This window comes from Lonchura striata, chromosome 4, assembly GCF_050655825.1.
Source record: "Lonchura striata isolate lonStrDom1 chromosome 4, ASM5065582v1, whole genome shotgun sequence".
NCBI classification, from domain to species: Eukaryota; Metazoa; Chordata; class Aves; order Passeriformes; family Estrildidae; genus Lonchura; species Lonchura striata.
Genome location: NC_140706.1, coordinates 53,383,873 through 53,407,636, shown reverse-complemented (window position 1 = coordinate 53,407,636; position 23,764 = coordinate 53,383,873). Strand labels below are relative to the sequence as shown.

Below are 23,764 nucleotides of genomic sequence, written 5' to 3'. Positions count from 1 at the left end.
TCGAGACTCCTCTATGGAATCCTATTAGGCAGACAATAAAAGAACAAGTTTTATCGGTCAAAACTATTTTGGCATTATTAAATAGGCTTTCTTTAAAAAAAAAAAAAGTTGCTGAAAAGCCACATTCTGTAGTTTCAAAATTGATAAATCTTCATATCTCTGTGGTATATTTGACAAGACACAGATAAAAGCAGAAAGGAATCCCTGAAGATATGGTTTGTTACTAGGGCAGAGACATCCCCCTGCTCCCTTAGTTGTTAGGCTATTGGTTACTTCCATTTACTGAACTCCACAGTATATTTGATTTATACAAATAACTGCTCTGATTTATACAAATAACTCTTACACTGAAAAATCAGTGTATTGGAATCTTGGGATTTTGCAAAGGTGAGATATGGCTGCCTTTTCTCCCAACCTCCTGTGGAACATAATTTCACACCAGTCTGCATTTCCACTTCTAAAATACCACTGGTTACAGGAACCATAGGTTCCTTGGTGAAGGGTAGACCTATCACTCTTATTAATATTTCTTCTGTATAGGTTCAGTTGTGACAACCTGGTCAAAACTCCTGGTGATGTCCAGTGTTCCTGGCAGTAATTGAACAAGTAGGATTTCCTAAAATATCACTGCACAAGGAAGTAGACATGTATAGTTCTATTTATAGAATTGAAATGTGGTTGGGAAAAAGAAAAATACAAGAACATTGATTGCATAGGTTGTTTGTTTTTTTTAATATACTCATTGTGATTGCCAACTAAAAATGAATGTGGGGTTTGTTTGTTTGTTAATCCAGAATTCATGAGATGCTTGCTGAAGCAAAGTGATTAGGTTAAGATTTTTTTTCTTCTGCTTGTTCCAGTGAACTCATGTTGTTTGAAGCCAAACAATATGGCTTTAAATCTCAATTTTCTCACTGTTGCAAGCATTTTATTATAAACATACTAAAGAAGAAGAATCTTACTTGAATTATATCAGCATGCAAGAAAAGATGTTAAAATGTTTGAAAGATTTTAGCATTAGTAGTGTGCAAGACCTGAGGAGCAGAGAAGTCATTTGCCAAATGTAGCAAAATATAAAAATTTCATTATTTTGAACAAGATTTTTAGGTGGTGTTTCATACATAAAAAGTGATGTATTGGAAAAAACTGCTTTCAGATACTTTTTGTGCCCCCTGTCCCTCCACTGGAAGTTGCTTCTCACAATGCAATGCCTTTAATATGCTTGCCTGCTTACATGAAGATTTTGTGCATTTGATATAGGGTTTGGTGATCTGAAAAGCTCACATGTATAATCTAAAATAGCTCCAGAGAAAAATCGTGTCCTTTATCAAGAGTTCTTCTTTTTTTTTTGTTTTAAGCAGGTCAGAGCTTATTTAAGATATTCAAAGCCAATGTGGTGATGAACAATGTAAGCAGATGGAATCTCTGGAAAACTGAATATCTTCTGAGTTGCAGCTAACGTCTAATGCAAGATTGAAATCTTCAAGTTTGTATATCTTGAATGTCGAAATTGTGGCTGTATGATGAGAGGATATATTGTGTAAAGAATGTCGTCTGCCTTTTGTCAGGCATACACAGATACCTACACAGATAACACTCTTTAGTGTAAATTCTGCCTCTCTTTGGATATATGCAATATATAGAGTCTTGTAAACTCTTAAAGATTCCCTTGAGTGACTGAGAGTTTGAAATGGGCCTCTGTTTTTTCTCCTTATGAGTATAACGTAAAATATAATCTCCTTTGCAATATTATAGTTTCATATAAAGACATAAGTTTGCATGGATATATTTGACCCTAGGGAATATCAACAAAAATTAACATCAGACAAGATAAAGAAACCATTACTGTTTTTGCTGTCAAATCTGTGCTTGGGCAACAAGTTTTATTTTGTTACTGAAACATTTTATTGCTCTTAAAATTATATAATATATTATGCTGTGTTCTCATGTTGCCTCAGTATTTCAATAGTACTGCAAAGTTCTGTAAATAAAAAATATGAGATGGCCAGGCAATTGAATATTATTTTAATGGAATATAGTGCAAATGGCCATGTACAATTGATAATACTTGCTATAGTCAAACTAAAGTGAATGAAAAATCCCCAGCTTTATCATAAAATACATCACTGAGCTCTCAATACCCACCTCTAACATAGCTAATTACAAGCTGTCTTCTCACTGCAAATACATAGCTGGATCTTTACCTCCAGATGGTAGAACCTTACTGAAGATGAGCATCAACTTGATTTCCCATTGACTAGTTTTTTCTGTTTTTCATAACTACTTTGGCCCTAATTCCTGTCCACAGCCCTCTTTCTTGAAGATTGAGCCAGCTGTAGATGCAAATGCTGTGTTTTTCCCCTTATGGCTGTGCTAAACCAGAGTTTTGCCACCAGGTCACATCACCTGTAGGGAAACGCTGTGCTCCAGGACAGTTTAGATGAATGGAGACGAGAGATCTCTGAAGGCTGCTCTTAGAAGATAAGGTTTATTAGGGATGGTGAAAGGTCTTGCTTGGAGCTGCCAGATGCAGCACGTGGCAAGGCCTGAGGGGATGGGGGAGAGGAGACACAAGGGGTAGAGAGGATGCTCTAGGAGAGGGTGCAGGTCCTATGAGGGGGGAAGATCCAAGAGAGGGGAAGTTCCAAGAGGAGGGGAAGTTCCAAGAGAGCGTTTGGCCCCTTGGAGACCCCTTATCAGGGGGCTTCAAGGTGGGCTGGAACAAGACTGGGGCCAATGGGGTCACAGACACTTGATGTTTTAGGGGAGGGTTACAGGTGCAGCATGAACCATACGTTTTGGGGGGTGAGATGGAACAGTCCATTTAACTTTTGGACTTATCTGTAGATAAGGGCATTGTCCAGCCAGTAGGAAGTATTGCTTTCATCCTGGCTGTATTATTGCGAATAATTATATTTATCCATCCTTCCCAACAGTCACCCATGACGGATGTAGTTTGTGTCAACTCCTTGCCCACACCTTTGCCTACTCACACCTTTGCCTACTCACATTCAGAGTAACTAAAATCATTGCTGCCACTCACCAGCTCTACATTTAAATCCCAGGTTTGGAAACCTGTCAGTCTTGGGTGCCAAGTAACCTTACACAATTGAGTACTTGGACAAGTGAGTACTGCTTTTGCTCAGCGTCCCTGTCCCAGCCCTGCCTCTCGGCTCCTCCCCACCTGATCAGGTCAGATGGCTGAAATTTAAGACCCTGAGAAATTAATTTGCTCCCAGACACGGATGAGGAAGACTCAGCTTATACAGGTCACCTTCACGTCACTGAGCATAAAAGGTGTTACGCTGCGTGTTGGAGTGTGAAGGGTGGAAGTGAAACCCACACACAGAACCGGTGCTTTTGTTCTGGTAGAATCCCCCTAGGGACAGCAGCACCTTACCAGAGCTTCTGCCCCGGTGAGTGGCTGAAGGAGGCTGATGCTGTGCAATTGCACCAGCTGTTATGTTTGACTGAGGATCCTGATTTCTAAAAGGATTATGTAGAATTTTTACCATTGATATTTGTTTGATAATTCTTTTGCAATGATACTTATGATTTGTAATGGCAATTCAATTTAATCCTTATTTACAGATGTATATTTCCCTAGCTTTGAATAAACATCACCAATTGTGTTTTGCTTGAGGATCAACATACTGGCTTTCATACTTCAAATTATTCTGTAAGAAAGCATGAACTCTATTCCCTGCACTGTGATCTCGAGTCATGCTAGGAGTCAGGTGGAAAGCTGCATTCCTTGCCAAGTTGACAGGATGGATTTCCAGAGCAGCCTAGGAAATTAATTATACTGGGCAGCAACCATCCGTATGGTGTACGGAAGCTGAATGTGGAGCAAATGCTGAAGGGTGGCTCCTGTGGACAAATAGATGAGAGTAGTTGCAGTAGCTGATTGTGGGAGATGTATGGGCACACAGTGTGCTGGGTGTGGTGGCACAGTAGGCACATGGGCAGGCTCGGGGGAGTGGTCTCTATACCCTGAAAATCCTAAATCTGTTGACTTAAATTATCAATGAGAAAAACAACTCAATGTATTTATGTTATAATTATTTTAAAATAGAAAAAATTCCACACTGTACCCCACACTGTTCAGGTGGGGTAGCATTTGAGTAGACAACAGGTACTTTTGAAGTCAAACATTGATGCCACCCCTTTCCTCCATATAAAATGAAGTATTTTGTCTATACCTTTATGGTATACGTTTTTGTAGGCTTTGCCAGAAGGAATTAATGCTCTGCATCTGCAGTAATGTCAGATCTCCATGGTTTATTAATCTCACAGTAGGCTGGAATTTAAACAGTTTTCTTATGGTTCTCTTCTTCGTGTTGCCATGTAATTCTTAATAGTAGAGAAGAAAGCAACAGTCTTTTATGCTGGAAAATAATAGAATATTGAAGGCCTCTGTCATGTTTTTTTAAGCACACTCTTCATTTACATGAGCCTGACAAAAGGAAGAAGTAACAAAAATTACCTGAAAAGCTGGGGAAAGCCCACAGTTCAGCACTGCTTTCATCATTATTATTCACTTGAGCTGATAAACTTTGAACTTGTGTAAATTATGTGCAGTGAGTCAACAACTGGAGGGACAAATCTGGAGTGAAATCTGCTTAGTGTAGCTTTTTAAATACCTGTGTCCTATCTCTTCACATGATACTGTGAAGAGATGTGGAGCACCACACAGTTTTGTGTCCGAATTGCTGGCTGTAGTTATTCTTGTTCCTATCCCCATTTTGTTCATGGCACTGGCTTTATATCGGCAATATAGTTATATTTTTTCTTGCCTCTACATCTAAAATAAACTCATACAATAAAGAATGCAAAAAAACAACCAAACAAACCAGAACATGGGCAAAGAAAGGGAAAACTTTTGTTAATATAGATTTGTTTAAAGCTAACATTGTTTTCTGCATGAATTAATGAGCAGTGACTAAACCAACTGAAGTTCCATAGAAGGCACTGGTACTTTTAAATGTATTCTCAAGTATATTTGTATATATTGCTTTAAACTATTCGGTGTTCACATTCAAATTCCTGTGTCAAGCATGGCACAGAAATTTTGTGCTGAGTAAAGATGGAGTTTGGAATGCCAGTTTATCATTTAATGTGCCTTTGAGCTATCTTGTCAGGATGAATGTGATACTGAAATTCTGGAAAAAGGGGGTTCTTGTCTACTCCAGTGCTGTTTTTGAAAGCCCTGCTTCTGGAGTATACAGCGATCATGCAAAAAGTATTTTGTCTTTATTCATGATGAGACAGCAAATTAAGATTTAGGAATTTGTCTCTCCTGGGAAATTGCCTGATACCATCCTTTCAGAACAGGCATTGGAGCTCCATGACGTGCATCCAAGATTGACTCTCCAGTGATGACCTGTCAAAGAATCTTACTGTATATTGGAGATGGAGGTAGGAAAAAAAATCCCACACAATTACAATGGAGAGGATCCTGTTTTCATGATTATTTGTTTTTTAGTGAAATTATTAATTTTTTAGACCAATATGCTGCATTCACTTAGTTGCATAGAGAAGAGTCAAAGTTAGTAGTCAGATTGCAGGTTGAGAGATAAAAAACTATAAGCCAGTTTCTGGCCTTTAGTTCCCTGAATAACACATGTTTTCACCATACTGTGGGGAAATAATGGAAGCTTTAGGCCTGTCATGTCTGTGATGACTTTTCTTATTGTATCCTTTGATAGGAGAGGTTAGGAAAGCTTTTGGGGTTTTCTGAGAATTCATACAGAATGAAAATAAACCACTGATATTACCTCTCTTCTTGAATTTTCTCCACAGAAATAAGTGTGGTGAGTATTTTTTAATGATCCTTAGTTACTGCTCAGTGCAAAGGTTAATGCGTTCTTGAAAACGTCTTTGTGGTGTGAGAGACTCATGAAACCTGTCTATTTGCAGTTACTCACAAAAACCTTAATTGCCTCCCTGGATATGGACAAGAGCTTAAAAAGAAGCAAAATATAAAAGATTAAAAGAGCATAATGACATCTTCTAAAGATGAAAGATATAATCTATATGCTAAAAAGAAAAGAGGAAAAAAGCTTGAAATCTTTGTGTTTCCTGAAGTTAAGTAGACAAACTTTGAAGATGACAGTAATTTTTCATTATGTTTCATCTTTTTCATACCAACATATTTTGAAATTTGGAATGAGTGTATCACCTAATAATGTTTTGAGGACTACATAAGTTGTAGTATAAAGCACAATATAAGCAAGACTTTCTTCTACTTTTTGCCACAAAAACTAAAGATACTATGCTGTGTGGTTTTTAATAATTCTAATTGGATGCATACTTGAGTGAGGCATTCCTAAAGAAAAAAGAGATTGATGCTGTTGATTTATCAGGTGTTAATCTACAACTTGGTTGCAAACTGAGGGCTTAAAGTCATGCAGTCTTGTTTTTGAATTAAATGTAAAAGCATGATTCTGATCATTTGTAGTCCTGAAAGATCCCATGGTACTTTTGGAGATGCACCCTCATATCCTGGCCAAATACAATTTCTGTTAGTTCCATGGTGATTGCTTCATTCTCCCCGCAGTTTTGGTTAGATGTGGCATTCCCACTCAGAATCCCTGGTATGAGTTGCTTTGATGTTGCTTAACCCATAGGGTTCAGCTTGAAGGAGATTGCTGTTCAGCACAGAGCTGTTTGCTAGTTAGCTAAGAAGTTTCTGGATTCATTTGGAAAAAAAATATTTTTGCTAGGTAGAGATTACAATTTCAACATCAGCCCAGGCAGTGTGAATTTACACATGCTGGACAAATGTCTGACCTATTATAATAAACACTGATGATGTATACAGTAATATGGTGATGTCATCAAGGAGATGAAAAGGGATTGTATTTTCCAAATGCCACAAGTTGCTAGAAAATTCCTGTCTATTGCTTCAAAACCAGTGTTCATTTTTTTTCTCTTAACACGGAAGTGCAACAAAGTAACAGATGTCAGTGTTTATTCATATAGTGCATATTCATTTTTAGTGCCCACCCACTATAAAGAATTGCTCTGCTATGACTATAGTAAGTGGAATTACTACTTCTATTTAGGTTGTAACAAGAGGTTCCCTGATTTTAAAACACTAAGGAACCTGAAGTTTTCCATTGATTTTGACACTGTCTCTTTGTAACAATGTAGCTTGTTCAATTTTCCTATTATTTGATAGGAGTGAATGTGACTAGCATACCGATTATCAAGCTTCTCAACTTGTTTGTGGCAAATTTCTTTCTGTGAAGAGATGGCAAATTATTCAACAGTGGAGTGAAACATTTCCCTTACAGCTTCAGAGTCTCAGTGTCAGATGGACTTTGATGGTGCTTAGCAGAGAGCGTTTCTGTGCGGCTGCTTTGTGTTTTTAAAAATGTTTTTGTTGTACCTCTTATAGTACGTCTTACATCTTTGCAGTAAAATTGTGTGTCTTTGGGGTGAATGGTTTTTAGTGTGGAGTGGAAACCCTTTTTTCTTCTTCATCAATATGAAGAACTTCAATCAACAGCCTTGTATTTACAGGTTGCTTAGAAGGTCTCTAGTCAATAACCTTTCCTAGTTATTAGGTGTGTTTTTGTAATGTATCCTGATGTGTGTTTGTGGCACATAGGAATGCCTGCATTAATATTGCATGCTGAATTTTTTGTGGAGTGATTTATATGTGATTTTGTGTCTGTCCTTGTAAACATGCAGGTGATGATGGATCTGCTTGTTTTCAAGGGGTTTGGTGACAGCGCTAATTTGGCCTTGGCAGGAAGAGCCTGAGCTCTATCTCACAGCCTTTATTCCACCCCACTGTCTGTCTAGGCAGTGGGGTGGAATAAAGTAGAGTGCCTTGGCGATCGTGACTGAAAACTGAAAGTTGGAGTTTATCCTAGCGTGCTCCAGTCATTGCATTGCTTTGCTTTACATGGAGACCTGGATGCAGCAGGTACATGGGATGGCAGCTATAAACTGTCACACAACACTTGCACCAAAGGTGGTTTTAATAAATACGTCTTATTCTTGTCTCAGAAGAAAAAATGTTCTTTACCCTTCTCTTATTGAACAGGTGTGTTTAAAGTAATTTGCTAACTTGGGAACACTCTCTTCATCTTAGGGTGAAGTCAAATGGTTGACCTAGCACTGGGAAGAAAAGAGTTTGTCTTCTCGTGAACTGGCAATTTTAGAGAATTTAAGGGTTGTCCCTAAGTTATGACAAGGACTTCAAATAAGATGTTCAGAATCCCCTTCTTGTAAATGGCATCTCTTTGTTTATGACAAGGTGGGGAGCACGGGCACCTGTCCTGGACCATCTGAGCTGTGCCAATGTGAGATCCGCAAACAGATGAGTTGCCCTGCCCTGACTCTGGCTTGCAGGAGGAGGCTGTAAGGGTGCAGCCTGAGCTGAGGCAATGTGCCCTGAGAGAGCACTCCTAAGGGAGATTTTCATTTTAAGGATGCACTTTAAACCTGAGGTTTTTGAGTTAGCATTTGAATAAGGTTTAGTGTGCTTTGTTCTCTTCATATCCTGTGATCTGCCTCAGGCTCCAGCTGAGCTTCCTGCATGTCGGGTGTGTGACATTTCACTGGCCAGCCCAGTCCTTTCTATCTTTCTCATGATCTCCAGCTGGACCCCAATAAGATGAAGGCCATCTTTCTGACTAGGAGGATGTTTGTGCATTAAAAAAAAACCCCAGGCTTTAAATGAGGAGTGAGTTTAAATCTTGTTTTTGTCCAACGTGCTTATCTTGACCATCATGCTATAGAAATTGAGCAAAGGCTTTGTGTCTCTAAGAGTATTTCTGGCATGAGTTTCTTTTATTGGTTTCATTAGCATCTCAGTACAGCTCTGCTTTTAGAGACATTGTGCTTCATTTAAAAAGATTTTAACAAAACAGCATATGAAAAATCTCACATTTAATTGTTTTGTGAAACTGTTCAGATCTTTTTTGCTATCACATAGACCTTTCACCTCTGTCTTAAGCAAAAATAATTACAGGTCTTCTGAAATGAGTTACATGAAGAAGTCATTATTATTTCATTCAGATGTTTAGAAGCCAGATTTTAGATGCTGTTTTAGGTGCTGACTTGAGTATTTTCAGTGAGCTACAGCAGCTGTTGTGCAGTGTACTGCTCCTTAGCTAATGCTCTATGACTAGCAGATTATTTATATGTCATTAACATTTAATTAGCCCTCTGTACCTATGCCTGAATAATGACAGATGTCTACAGTGAACTTGAGGACTATCTGGCTTTTTAAAGTTTATCATTTTAAACCTGTTTTTCTCCTTCTTCTTGTCTTCCTTTTACCAATCTGGCATTATGGTAGATTTTATTTTATTTTAATCAACTTTTGGATACTTAAACTTGGAGAAAGAAGCACTAGCAATCACAGACTGCTCTAAGAGTGTGGCAATTTCATGTTCTTTAAGAGAATGTCTCAAAATGACCTTTTCCTACAGATTATGACACGGTTACACACAGAATCATTTGAAGGGCAGGAAATGCAAAAACAGTGTCATCCATTGTAAAGGGATTACTCCAAACATCAGGTTATCCTTGAACTACTGAAAAAAAATCTGACTGATGTAGTTGTATAAATGATTATTTTAGTTATTTCTATAGTCCTTTAATGACATGAGAAACCTTCATGCTTTTGTGAGAATTAGTTATAATTTTTTTTCTAAATAACATTGAATTGAAGTAAGAAAATTATATAGACTCTGCTTCTTTATATGGATCCTGTGCTGGAATATTAAAACACAGAAAATGGCTACAGCATCAAATTCAGAAATATTAAAATATTTTCTAGCTTTAGGAGGGAAGTAGTGGAAAGGAAACACCACAAAAGGAGGAAAAACTGGTATTGGTCTGAAATGCAACTGGTTTGATGTGAGACTCTTCACTGATTTTAGTATGGAAAAATAATGGATGCATTTCTTTCTTGTAATTTTCAGGGATCTAGTAAATATTCAGAAAACTAAAAGAACAAAACCATCAACAGTGTTATGGACATCTGTCCACTTTTGACTCGTTTCCTTGTGTCCTTAGTTCTCAGAGGAAATTTAAATCTGCTTAGAAAAATATTTGTTGTAACTCCTAGGTAGAAGTAACTAGAAATATTAGACTTTGCTTACAGAGTCTAGATAGAACAGAATTTAAAGCACTGTTTCTCAGAGTGCCAGGAAAATCTTTGGTAAACATGCCTTATATCCACACATAACCTGTTGTTCACTTACTGTTCAGGTTTGTGAAGTCAGATAAGCCCAGTGGGAATCATACTCGTTACCACAAATGCCTAAGTACTAAATCTGATAGGATTTCAAAGACAATGAAAAAGAAGAGCTGTCATAACATTTGATTTTTATTTTCATGGCCTCGCTCAAGTTTATATTGGTGCCATCAATAAAAAACACCAATAAATTCAACAATAAAAGATTACCTCTTCAGATATGGTCAGTGGTATCTGCTTGGTTAAAGTGATGACTGGTGACTCCCTTGTGATGAAAACCTGTACTGAAGTCAGGTCAATATATCTTTCTCAGCTTCATATGGCAAACAGGAACACTGAGCCTATATGAGGAAGGAAGAAAATTTGTCAAAGGAAGAAGTTTGCTAAGAACTCTCTAGCCTGTAGAGGTGAGGGATGCTGGAAGGACAAAAAGCCGTTTGAGCAAGAAAAGTTTGGAAAGACATATGTTGCCCTTACCTCTGCCTGGTGGGATCTGTCAGTCAGTTCATTTAATGTTCTTCTTTCGTGACTGAAATGGTTCACCTGGGAAGTTAGTATTTAAAATGTCCTTATAAACACAGAGTCTGCCTGGCTTTCCTCTGCCATACATCACCTACAGGCTGTAAGAAGGGATAGTTTGTCTGAAGTGAAGGAAGACATTTCAAGAAAAGCTGGTTTATAAACCTGCATCAGGTATAATGTGTTACTGACAGCGAAGAGTTATACGAAAACCAGTTGTCTGTCATTTCCAACTGCAGGTGTAGAAAACAGGTGGTGACAGTGTTTTGTATGTCATGTGTGAGATTTGGGAAATTATATTTGAAAAGAAGCTAATATAAAAATAGCCATTTTAACCACCCCAGAATTTCCACCTAGAACTGCAGAGGGCATCACTGACGATTGTGTCTGCCATAGCAGCTTTGAACTATTTTAATTTCTAAGTATGAAGCCAGGAACAAAAATCTGTCTTTTGGAAAGATGAATATTTTCATTCTCCACAGCAGACTATTTTATTTGTTGAAAAATCGAAAGTAACATTTGTGGTTGAAAATTTCTATCTTCAACCCTCAGAAGAGAGAGGAAGATTAATAAATTCTGGATTAATTTTTTTGTTTTCTTATGTGTGCATTTTTAAAAGGATGAACTCTATTGCTTTGTAAGACTCTTACAGCTATTCTTCTATCTTGTAAAATATCATTATGCAAACTGATGACTGCATACCCCTGGGGATATTGCAATATAAAAAGTCTGGTTTTGTGAAACTAATCTCTGTAAAATTGGATAGAAAATATAAGCAACAAAGCTCTTGAAGAAAATCTGTTGATTTTAGCAATTACATATGCTATTTCAGTGCTGCCAAAGGGTGGTCACAACTCAAAGGTATTGTTTACCTGTAGAAATATATCATTCCCTCTGTTTAAAACTATTGATCAACACAGTATTTTTCGTATATTTGTGTTGGGTAACCACAGTTTTAAGGGTTTCCTCTTCCTGTTCACAATTTTCAGTAAATACCATAATTGGTTTTTCACAATTTAACTTCAAAAATATTTTTAAATTTTTAAATTATAAAATTTATAATTATAAATTATATAAAATATATTAAATTATAAATTAAATTATAAAATTATAAATTAAAATTTATAATTTTAAAATTATATTATTTAGGGAGATGAAAAAATGCCAGGTTCTACACTTCCAGTTCCTGCCATCTTTCATGGCATGGGAGAATGTAGAAGTGGAACTGTAGATGACTGAGCAAGACTTAATTTCTTACATTCAAGTCTTACATAGTCTGTCTCATTTTTACCCCTCAAATTTGCCATTCACACAATGGTCTTTAAAGTTAGTACTATTGTGATATTAGATGTGAATTCAGAAATTCTTGTGGCTCTGAGAGAATTTTTGTTTGCATGTACTCAGATTAAAATGCATGAGGTTGATCTCTGTGGTATTTCAAATTATGAGGAAGCATATTCATCTTTGAATGCTAATTCAAATAAAATTATAAGAGACTGATTTTGTGATTCTACTTTAAAAAATTTAAAACATTCTGATAATAGACATTATTTCTGAATTAATTTTTTGAGCTAAGTATGAGTGGGGAGAAAAAACTTCATTAAGTTATTTGTATCAAAGTTTTCAAAGAGATTGTCATATATATTACAATACATTGGTGTCATTGTTTGGACATGAACTAAAAAATGAGAGTGCAATGCTTTCTAAACAGCTATACAAAATTATATAACTGCTCTAAAAAGTAAATCATACTTGTTTTCAGGTATTTGTTTTTCAGCATATTAAATCTCCTTTCTGACAGCTAAAAGGAAATGACTGTGATTTAGGGAGTGAATCTTTATCAGTAGCTGACAGGTAGGAAAAAATGTTAAGTCCATATAAACAGTTATTTATAATAGCATTTAGCTGGAAAATGACAGTCACTGAGCATTTGATTTATGTAATTTTCCAGGACAGTACAAATACCTTCTGGAGTCCACCAGGCACTTTTTATGAGCCTGGAGCATAGAAGTCTGTCTGCTCACTCCAGAAGGAGCAAGATAAATGCAAACTGGATGCCATTGTGTAGTAGATAATGTGTTTACAGATTTTTGTCCTGCTTAGAAATAATAATTCCTTTATAAAGTCCAGGAGATATTTAAACATTTTGGCTATTTTTTGGAAGTGCACACAGTGGCCAAGCTGTGCTTGTATTAATCTGCTTCAGTAAATGGGAGCTTGGCACAGCCATTGAGGATTTGCCTGATAGAGGCAGACTAGTAACTTCTCTCCCTTTTCCATCTTTTTTGTGTTTCTTCTGTTCCAGAGGAGAAATTCTTTGTCATGTCACTAGATGCTTAGCTGGTGTTTAGGGTGGAGGGATGAGTACCCTATCTGTGTCATATGTTACTGAGAAACACTGGTAAAAGTGATTATCTGAAAACTCTAAAACTGCTGTATTATATTGCAGTCTAGGACAGAATGACAGCTGCAAAAGCCAAAATATGTGAGGCTATATTTTCTTTTTGTTAATGTTGCTGCCAAATACTGAGGCAAAAGAAAACACCAATGTGAGTCTTGACTAGAAATTCATCTTATGAGAGAACTTTACAGTTTTGGAAGGATGGGAAAAATCAACTATGTGTTTTGAGATACAGCTAAAGGAGCTGTGATGCTTTGGGATCACTGCAGCTCTCTTTAGTTCCTCTTCGTTTGAAGGTGACTGTGAAAAATGAATATTTTGCTTGTGCCATGCAAAGTGCCAGGTGTTGAACAAAACTGCTTCATTTTGCAGGTATCCAGTGAAAGTGGGTGACCAGGAGAATCTCTTGGTTTCTGGAGAGCTGGCAGTGTTAGCCCAGGATTATAGCAAACACATCCCTAGAGAATTCCTTAAGGGGGAAAATGTTTCAGTATTGATAAAATACAGTTTCAAATATCATGATGGTGTGAAAACACACAAGTCAGAGAGATGATATCAAGCTAATTTGTGGAGGAGCTGTCCTGACCAGCATTAAAGCCCTAGGAAAGAATTGATGAAAGTTGAAAACAAAAATTAATCATTCAGTAATCAAAGCCAAAGCTGACTCATTAGGAAATAATTTTTCTGTCAACAAATCTGTTTTCCATTTCTCCTATGAGTTTGCACTCTCCACCAACTGCTTTTGTCCACCAGCAGTGCCTTCTGAAGTAGTGGTGAATTGATGTTGCCCAGAAAGGCTCATTGAAGAAGACAGCATTTGCTTGAGGCCTTACGTCAGTCTTATTGTGCCCTACAAGAAAACAACAAAATCCAAAAAACCAATTGTTATTCTTGCATTAAGGGTACAGGAGAAAATTGTATTTGACCTTTGCATGCAGATTTTGACAAAAAGTGGTTGCTCTCATTGCAGGTTTCCTTTATCTGTTTGTTCAAGCCTTCCTCTGCTGTGCTGTTGCAGTTGATGATTTTACAGTGCTTTCCCTAGCAAGCACCTGTTATTCATGAGGTGTTTAGATTTTTTCCTTAAGTCTCAGCACAGAAATTTAATAGGGGTTTCAGTGCTTCAAGGAAGAAAAGTTAAGTAGTCTGCTAGCTGAGCTTCCTCATTATATTACCTTACGCTTAGCTGCTCAGATGAAATGAATAATAATTTTCCTCCTTGGCAGGATTAGCTCTACAGAAGCACCAGAAGCATCTAGTCAGGCAACTCTGCATGTTGAACTGTTTTTAATTCATCTCTTTGAATACCAGTTTAATGTGGTTTACTATGATTCTGCCATCACATGTAAAATGACATATCTTTTATCAATTTTTTAAAAATTAATTTTGAGCTCACTATGTGTTAGGGTGTATATATGTAACTAATGATTCGTGGAGATGTACATCTTGCATCAGTTGTTTGAATAATTAGATAGAGGCACTGAATGTGGACTGAAATAGAAATATTCAAGCAGAAATCCTAATCTGCTACAATGATTTAAAGAAAATGTTTGTCATTGCCTCTTGTAAGTCTTGAAAAGACTGTTATCTTGCAAAGCTACAACAGCATAAAATTTAACTTAGTGAAATAGAGGTGCTTTTTTAATATCCTGCATTTCATCAACTGTGGAAATAAGCATTTTGGAAATAATATATTAAAATAGCACTGAAATTTTGATAATGGAGATGAATTTCTTCTCAAATGTGTGGTGTTTTAAATAGAGGGTTAAAGGGATCTAGCAACTAGGTAATAAGGTGGCAAAGTCCTAAATGCTTTGTCACAGGCAGTGCAGAAGATGTTAATATATTTAAAAACAATGAGGGAAAAAAAATAATAGCTCCTCTTTTTCTGCACACCTGTCACAATATGTTTCCTATGTCTCAGTTACATGGCTTTTCTGAGAAAAAAATTTTCAAGATTGTTCTAGATATTTTTTCCTCTAATGGTTCAGTCTCATATTTTGGCTTTAGCAGCTGCAGCTCAGAAAAAAGAACTATTTGGGCTGGTGGAACAAACTCATCCCATTGGATCAAAACTGCAGACCTTTTTTCATATAAGTTGTTTTCAATCCCAGCACAGAGTTGTACCTCATGTGGTGCACAGCCCTGTGCCGTAGGCGATGCCCCTGTTGTTGTCATCACTATGAGCTGACTCTGTAGCTATATTCTATTTTCCATATCAATAGATTACCTCTTGTGCAAGATCATGGTAGAGTTCCTTTGGACTTGAGACAGAGAGAAGTGTTTGTCATTTCTTAACTTCTTAGCATATTATTGTGAGCTCATCTCGTCTCATGGCATCCTGTGATGGGATGATGATCAGACATTACTTGTCAGAGCCATGTGACAAACCAGTGCTAAATTATTGAGTCTCAGTTAACAGCAGTTAATGGTGGAGAAGGTCTCTGAGTCATCAGTTGGAAAACATACAGGTGTCAAAAGAAGGCATTCCTTGCCAGGGAAAACTGAAATAAATCACTTTGTAGACTCAGCTGGTTGGCTTTTGTGACATCTTGGTTTGCTTTTCTGCCTCTTACCCTCCCCCTGCCACTGCCCTACCCCACCCCAATAGCACGATTTACTTTATTTGCAGTATTTTACCATTCTCATATGAGCATAAATAAATTGCCATGATAATAATAGTTTGATTGCTTTCTAAGATTCTAATGGCTGCAATCTCTGGTTTCCTTTTCTGTGATGAAAAGTCATGTTGGAAAGAGCTAAGTTAATAAATTCCAGGTTTATAGGTACTAGGAAGAATCCAGATTTGTGTCTCTTGAATGCTTTTGTGAGTTAGGTATGTTGCAGAATGGCAAGGGATGTTCATTTTTTGATTTGTGGGGTTTATTTATATGGTGTGTTTCAGAGTTTTCTTCTACTATATTTAGGTGTGTTAACATGGTGTAATTTTGCTTTCTGTGAACTTGAGTAAAGATTTACTGGTTTTGCTGAGTTTTCTTATTAAACTCACTTGGAAGGAGATTTGGGAGAAATGACTGCATGAAGTATGCAGAGAAAAGCAAAGAGAGTTACAGTTTTATTTTGTGTTTGTTTCTTTCTATTTTTGTGTATGTTTGGGAAAGAATTTAAGATATTCCTCTGGGCTGGGAAAGCATTTTGCTTCTCTGAATGAGAGCAGTTGCTTGGAATCAATGAGACCTCTGTCACTGATACAAGCTGGAGCATTAGTCAACTTGTTGCAAGATTTGCCAGCACAACCTGGCCATGTTAAAATAAAATGTATAAATACAAATATTTCAGGTCTAGGACTTGTCACATATATTTTTGAGTTCATAATATTAATTTTTTTGCTGCTGTTTGAGAACTAAAGATTCACTTGCAATTTTTTTCCAAAACACTCTATCTTGATTATTTATCTTTTCTTTGAGATGATATATTATACTAATTTCTCAAAAAGCCTGAGCATTTTTTTAAAAATTTAGTATTTTATCAAGGTTATGAAACAAACAACACTGTAGATAAATAATTCCATTTTTCACATTCAAGATAACACTACTACACTGTATCTCTCTTGAACACATCCAGTATTTATCTGGCAGTTTGTTTTTTCCTAAGACAAGAATGAAATATATTGGCACTTAGAATTTTAAACCTGTAAAACAATTAGGTATTACCTTATATATTTTATTACATATTTTATTTTGGAAAGGATTCAGGTAATTGCAGATTTCAAAACTACAAGCTAGGAAGTTTTATCCAGGTTTATTCGGGAAGGTATAATATTTCTGTTATTATTGTAAGAGAGACAACAGGAGTATGTTTGCAACCTAGCAGTATTTCAGTCTTGTGTAAATTAATATTTTTTTGACAATTTGGACTTGAGTGTCATATTCTAGGAGTTGCCTGGGATTCTTAATATGTTTACATATGGCGTATATGTTGCTATTAACCAGTAGGCGAATCAGAATGCTTCAGTGAATATTCTCTGTGAGCAACTCAGTACCATATAAAAAGTATTGAGTGGTTAGCCCTTAATTTTTATCTGCTTTTATCTGTACTCACACAGTAGAAATAAATCATTAGCGGCACAAGGAAGTAAGGAAGACATGCTCTGGCCACTCACTCTTCACTTGTCCATCATGAGCCTGAAGTTCTTTTGTACAAATAAATTTTTTTATCTTGTCCATGCCTGCACTGTGTTAGTACCTGGTGTAATCCTGGGAACAGGAAAACAGCTCCATTCTTGCTTCCTCCCTCTGGCTTGCATTCATTTGTTAAAATAAGGGTGGAGCATGTTCTCCTGGCTGGGATTCCTAAACACAATAAACAAAATCTGAGTGTCAGTCTGACGATTCTAATCTGTAACAGAGCAGGTGTTGGACAAGGCAGGTTATAATTTTCCAGTTTGGGATGTCTCCAACATTCAGTTTAGTCATCATAAATGGAAATGATTTAAGAAGGTCTTCTCCTGTGACTGTTTCTTGTGAATTTTTTAAGTGTTTCTGTTCTGAGCCTGTTCTACTTTTAGGCAACTTCTTTACATACTTTACAATAACTTTAGGTGCCCACATTATGGCTGTGCTTTCTGCTCCAAGGAGCTGGGTTCTTGGCATCTGTTGCCTTGTTCAGTGTCACAACCTTTAAGTGTCTTTTATATCTTGCCACAAGTGACTGGATCACTATGCATAATTTACTTGACATATTTAGCTTGTTTTTGTCTGGTTTAATGCTTGTGAAGAGAGTACATGTTAAATGAGTTATCTGAATAGCCCCAAAGAATGGCTTTGTCAAGTATTTTTAAAGTCACAGTCTTAATTGCATGAAATTCCTACCCCAGATTCAAAAGATGTGCTGTATCATCAAGTTGATCTTACTCCTTTTGTCATGGCTTTTGTTCCTTTTCCTCCACTGAAGTACTTCCCATGATAGCAAACTGAAGATCACAATCTATCATTGCATATTTCTTGTGAGATTTGACTGACTCTTCATGAGAGTGAATGATTCTTTCTCTCTGGCAGGACAAGTTAGTGCCCATTATTCCTTACAAAAATATGTCACTTATTTGTTTGCACATATTGCTGGATATTTTTTTTTCTTTACAGTTATGTCAATGTGCAAGTGCATATGTAGAGCTATCAAAGGAAAAAATATATTTAAAATCCAGTTGTTGCCATTGCTACTGGAAAATAGGACAAAGCTGACTGGCAGATTAATAAACTGATGTGACAAGAATTATTGTGCTTTTTAGATATTGACAAGTTATACTGGATCACTATTTATGTGAATAAACTTTAACTACCTTAGATCAGGTTTGTTGATATATTTGTGGTTTTTTTTTTTGTTTGTTTGTTTGTTTGTTTGTTTCCTGTTTAGAGTTATGGTGTCTCATAATCTGTGTAAGTGCCAAGGTTATAGTAATAAAGTGATAATAGAAAACAGATTTTGCAGGCACCTTATTAGACCTTTCTGTTGCTGGGCATACAATGTTGTGCTTTGCATTTTAAAATCTTGACTTTCAGATAATTTTTTGTCAGGGCTCTTCACTTTTTTTTAATTTTTAAATAAAAGCAAGGTGTAAGAATAGATCCAAAACAGGAGCCATTAACTGCCCTTATTTTCTAATCCTAGAGTGGGCTGAAGGGTAAGAGGTTCTCTAAGATTCATTTGGGTTAAGGAGTAGAGGGATAAGCAGAAACAGTCTTCTGTACAAAGAGAAAGGGAAGCTTGAGAACAGTGCAGTGCTAAGATTGAGTTTCTTAAAGAAGAAATAATGAAAAAATACATGAACAGTTGCTGCTTCCCTTATCCTCTAGTGTGCAACCTAAACCAGATAAAGCCCTGAGAGAATGAAGAGCCTTTTAGCAGCAATTGCCAAGAGGAGGGGTGTTATCCAAGCAGTCGCTGTTTTGAGTGTAATAGGCAACACAGGCTTTTCAAAATGTCAGAATCCACACTCAAGGGAGAGTCAAAGGTGAATGGTGGGGTTAGCTTGTGGTGGGAAGAGGGTTGTGCTTAAAAGAAGGTGCTTTCCTGAGAAGGCTTCTCTCCAGCTGTTCCCATCTCCTTGTGAGGTAGCAGCTGTGTACACATCATCCCTGTCCTCCTGAATGTGCTCTGGTTTTTGTGGAAATCAAACCTAAGCATAAGTGGTCTAGGACTGACTGCAAATGGCCTCTGGGCTGCTGTTTACACATAACCTGTGCATCTCAAAGCAAACCTGAATGATCACCAGTTAGGATAAAGTTTATATGTCTGCTCCAGAGTCCATTTGGTCTATTTTTTTTATTTATTTCCATCTTTTGTGGCACTTAAAATGTATCACTGAAAAGTCTGAAAAGAAAATGTTTAAAAGAAGGTAATCTAGCAAATCTGAAGGTCTACTGCAGGCAAGGTGTTAAGCTGGCAACAGGCAAAACCAGGCACCTTATAGTGGAGACTGAACCACATTCAGAAGAGTTTGCTTGGTGCAAAAGCCACCAAAAGTATTTTGTGCCGTAGCTTTTCTCAAAAAAAAATTAGAGTAATGCTGTTTCATAATGCTATCAGGCAACAGAATTAATGAAGTTGCTATGTTTTGTTGTGACAGATCCTAGCAGGATTGGCATTAATTGAAACATGTCTTTGGAACAGGAGTGTTCAAAACTGGTAACCACAGGAAAATATTTTGATGAACAAGTAACCTAGATTAGAAAGAGTGATTATGGTTGTAAAGTTACTTGTTGCATGATATTAGTGAAAATGTTGTTTAATTTGTAGATCTGTTCCTAGTCTTCATAGTCTGTCTTTAGATACATGTTACATACAAGGATTATGTGCACACTCCTTGTTCTTTGTATCAGCCAGCTTTGCATCTTATATATTGCTAAGCTTGTCTCCAAAAGAAGGATGTTTTGTGTTTGCAAAATCAGTTGCAGGAAGGTTTGATGTAAAAATCTCTTCCAAAAAAATTGATGTAAAAATCCCTCTAATTTTATAAAACACTGCTAAAATCAGATGTTGAAATAAAAGGATAAAATGTATATTACATTTTCTAGAGGAGCTGTTTTCCAAAGCGCCTGGAAGTGCAAACCACAACAAATGTTTGTGCTTCAAATTCTTAAGCTCTTAGGTTTCACTGCATCCAGTGAAGTGTACAGCTAGATAACGGCTGACTGTAATTCTTCAAGAAAGAAATTTTTGAGTATGTCTGATTAGGGTGCATACTAAGCTGAATGTGTGTTGTGGCTGAATGGGAGTTTACGAAGATCTCAAGCTTCTAGGTATGTGGAGATTCTGTTTACTACCCTACTTAAGCACTTTTGTGTTGTAGTTTGGCATGGGAAAAGAATTTTTTTAGAAGGAAGAGGTTAGTTTAGTCAGGGATTAGGTTTAGATACTGACACTTGGAGTAATTAATTGAAGGTAAATATGCTTCTGAGAACACAGAGGGGTAAAAAGTAGAATTTTTAGGAGAATTTGCTTTTTTTAGTTTTGGTTATTAGAAAGTGTAAACTTCCCCTGCCCAGCGTCGAGCTGGGTGGGGGAGGGGAGCTATGTGGCCTGGGGAGGTAGGCTGGGGGTGAAGGATTGGGAACTAAGCTGAATTAGTTCTTGTGGACAGAAGGGTAGAGAACGTCTGAGATGTCTTTGTTTCCCACCCCCACCCCCCCCCCCACCCCCAAAATTTAGAGGGAAAGGAGATAGAAAGTCTGTAAATACTTAGAAGTTTGCTAGCAGAGGAGAAGGAGGGGGGGTGGGGGGAAGATGCCCAGTGTGGGAGATGGAGTCTTGGGCTGAGATTTTAGCTGTTTGGGGAGTCTGGGAATTTTAACCTTTTCTTGGGAAATGAAGGCTTTGTGAAATATTTTTCCTCCTCAATTTGAAGGAAAGAGAGACAGGCGTGGGACCTCAGATGTTAGAGAAAGAAGGTTAGGGGGAGATGATGGAGTAGCTGTTTGCTAGACTTTTCTTGTTAGCCATAAACTCAACTAATCCTTCTTCTAAGAGAAACTGCATTTTAGGGGGATGTAATGGTGAGCTGAGAAACTCTTCTAGTAACTACCAGTTTAGGAATGAACAGAGGTTAACAGAGGAGGGTGTGAGGATGCCCTCCCTTTTTAGGGAAGAAGAGAAAATTATTTTTGTTTTTAAGACTCCTGGCCCCAGGGGAAAATGGGGGGGACTGTAGTCCCAAAATGAGACATTGGACTGTTGTTCTTGTTAGTCCTTAGCAAAGCTTCCTTAAAGGGGCCCTATAAGCAGTTTTTGTTTATGCACAGTGTTGAGAGCACTGTGACATAGAGAGGAGAGTGTCACACTGGCTCAGTGTATTTGGGCGGTGCCATGTGTGACATGGAAACACAAGAAGTAGTAGCTGTGTTTCCTGGGGGGTCTATAGTACAAGAGAGACTCCTCTCTCCCTGATAGACTCAGTATTAATTATGTAGAAAGGTGAAGACTTAATTAAGGGTCCAAATGTGTCTCGCTGTGATTTATTAAAGTTGGGTAGGGGGAGGAGGAATGTTTTGAAAAGTTTTCATTTTGAATTTTGTGTGGGTTTCTTTCCCCTTTATAGTAGTAGTAGCAGTAGTAGTGTAATGAAGTTTTCCCCTTGTTATTAAGTTTAGCCTGCTTTTCTCTGTTCTCAATTGCATTTCACAGCATTCAATTAATAAATTACATTTTCATAGGAGCGCTGACATTGTGCCAGTGTCAAACCATGACATTTTGGAAACAGATCAATTTTCTAAGTTTTTAAAGTTTGTTCATCTAGTCAGTCTTATTGAAACTTTGTGGAATTTTGATTCAAACTTGTAAGGAAAATACAGGATTTTTAAAATGCTGTCTTTTGCTGTGGGCAAGGAATTAGAGTACTTGTTAGTTTTTTACGTGGGATGTCTCATTTTTTTTTTTAGGTGCCAAAATACATATAAGGTTGTCTTAAGCCAGAGGAGGATTTGTGTCTCAACCACTTGACCTTTACTCTTGAGCTGGTCATGTTTTTGGCTACGGTGTTTCAATGGAGCAATGTTGACACTGTGCTCCACGCTCCTTGAAGGGCTTTTGTCTTGATTCTGAAAACAGAAGCCTGTGCAATTGAAGTCAGGATGTGTTCAGTAGAAATTTTTCGTTGATGAGTTCATTCATGCCCCAGGTGTTTCAGAGGAAAGTGACTCTAGCGTGACATGGGGCACAGTGCTTAGAGGCATTTGTGTGGCATCTTGCTCAATGATCTCTTCATATGACAGTGGAACTGATGCCTTGTGAAGGCTGACCTGGAACAGAGGCTAGAATGGAATTAAAGAATAGAACAGGTATTTATTAAGAAGCCTCAATGGATCCACCTTGGGCAGTACAACAGTCCAGCCAGGGCTACACCCAGGGTGAACCCAAAATGTTCACAAAAATAGACAACCAGTCACGGGGATTCACACTTTTATAAGTTCTGGTCCATTGGCATATTGGAGGTAATTGTCCAATTACAGCTTTAGGTTATTAAGTCCCATCCTTGTTTTTCTCTTTTCAGTCCAATGTTGTTTGTGCTCTTGGGCCTGAAATTTGGATTATTTGTCCTTGGTCCCCAGCTAGAGAAGGAATTGTTTTGTCTACCTACCCTGTGAAGAGAGCTTAATATGAAGCTCAGATGTACACACTAAAGCAGTATAAAATCTGAAAAATATAAAAGCTAAATCTGAGGCATCCAAACTCCTGTCTGTAAACGTACTCTGAGCATGAGAAAGGGACCTGATGATTCCCCACTGCACCATAATACTAATTCACTAGGGAAGGATGGATCTCAAGAAAGACTTCAGAATATATCAAGCAGTCTTTTCAGTGAATACTTACATTATGCGTTAGATTAGAAAACAATGGTTTGGGTTGGAAGGGACCTTAGAGGTCTTCCAGTTCCAACCTTCCTGCTGTGGGCAGGGACATCTTCCACTAGACCAGGGCCCCATCCAACCTGGCCTTGAACACTTCCAGAGATGGGACACCCTCAGCATCTGTGGACTGTCTGCTTCAGTGTCCCACCAGTCACTGTGATGGTTTTCTTCCTAGTGTCTAACCTAAACCTACTCTTTCAGTTTGAAGCCATTGCCCCTTGTACTGTCACTACCTGGCTTTCTAGAAGATCCCTCTCTGGCTTTCTTTTAGGCTCCCTTTAACTACTGGAAGGCTGCAATTAGGTCCTCCTGGACCTTTCTCTTCTCCACTCTGAATAAAACAGCTCTCTCAGCCTGTCTTTGTGGGAGAGTTGCTCCAGCCCTATACAACTTCCTCAAATTATGATAGATAATATAGTGTCTGTGGACCTTTTTTGTTTCTCTTTTTTAATATAGTGACACAATTTCAGATTAGCTGTCAGATCACATTCAGTTCTCTGCAATATTCTATAGTTCAGATGAAAACAAGTCTTCACATAGAAGACAGTGAGAAGAGCATTTGTGCCAGTCAAGTTTATAAACATCATTCTTTCACAAATGTTCTTCCCCTTTTCTCTCCCTATTGCTGCTAACAATTGCATCAATCATAGGAGAGCTATCAAGTTAAGCTTCATGAAACTCAGTGAAGCTGATTTTATGCAAATATGGTTCAGTTGCTTTAGTTTCTCATATGAGAGAATTTTTAGTAGGAAACCTGATAAA

General features: G+C 37.4%; 1 protein-coding gene and 1 long non-coding RNA gene across 9 annotated transcripts in view; both read left to right on the top strand.

Moving 5' to 3' along the window:
* LOC146767639 (uncharacterized) overlaps window positions 1-22,991 on the top strand; it is a 44,302-nt gene extending 21,311 nt beyond the window's left edge. The window contains exon 2 of the long non-coding RNA XR_014955189.1: window positions 1,362-22,991. This is a non-coding gene — a long non-coding RNA (uncharacterized LOC146767639). The remainder of the gene's footprint in view (window positions 1-1,361) is intronic.
* The window catches only part of CCSER1 (coiled-coil serine rich protein 1), a 641,644-nt gene that overhangs the window by 184,269 nt on the left and 433,611 nt on the right, over window positions 1-23,764 (top strand). The gene's annotated exons all lie outside the window — the stretch shown is intronic.